This window comes from Chrysemys picta, chromosome 7 (assembly GCF_011386835.1).
Source record: "Chrysemys picta bellii isolate R12L10 chromosome 7, ASM1138683v2, whole genome shotgun sequence".
NCBI lineage: Eukaryota > Metazoa > Chordata > Testudines > Emydidae > Chrysemys > Chrysemys picta.
Window position 1 is genome coordinate 129,352,731 of NC_088797.1, and position 888 is coordinate 129,353,618.

Here is an 888-nt window from a genome sequence, read left to right on the forward strand (position 1 = left end):
ACCAGCCAGAGCCCCCCCCCCCCCACGTGACCCCCCGCTGGGACAGACCAGCCAGAGCTTGGGCTGAGTGTCCGAGCTCCATGCCCCCTGCGACTGCTCCCCCGCCCCCAAGCGCTGCACCCCCAGAGCCTGGGGCTGACTCCCCTGAAGATCTGACCCCCCAGTGTACCTCCGTGCCCCCCCAGGGCGAGTGCCCGACTGTTTGGTGGAGCGGGCAGTTATGTGTGCTCCTGCCAGCTGATCCGCTGGGAAGAGCAAACGGGACCAATGGCCAATTTTCTCTCCATTTTTTTCAAAAAAGTCGGGACAGCTGGGACAGAGCTTAAACGCGGGCTGTCTGCCCCCCTGCCGGGGAGGGGAGGGGCTGCCCAAAGGGGCACCCGCTCTGCGGGACAAGGAGAGAGCGGGTCACACCCCTGGCTAGCAAGGCCCACAACACTGGCCCCGGTTTGCTCAGCGAGGCTTGGCCGGGCTGGCCACCCCAGACAGCCTGTTCCCGGAGCTGGCACCTGGAGACTCCCCACCCCAGGACAGCCGAACTCACGGCTCCGAATCCAGCCCGCGCCCCCCAGAGACGCGGAGAGCCCCGTGCCCACCCCACTTACAGAACCTCCAGGCCCCGCAGCGCGCGGAAGGCCCCGTCCTCGATGCAGCCGATCTGGTTCTTATCCAGCTGTCTGCACAACAAAAGGGGAGCCAGTTTTGCTGAACAGACTCTGGGCCCCAGGATAGTCGGCAGGCTGGGCCGGGCCCTGAGCTGGGCAGAGGAATGTCAGGGCCCAGGGGGCTGCGGGTCAGGAGTGAGGGGCACTGGCAGAGCTGGGGGGAAGCCCAGGGTTGGGATGGCAGGGAGCTGTGGGTCGTGAGTGAGGGGCGACGGCTGAGCTT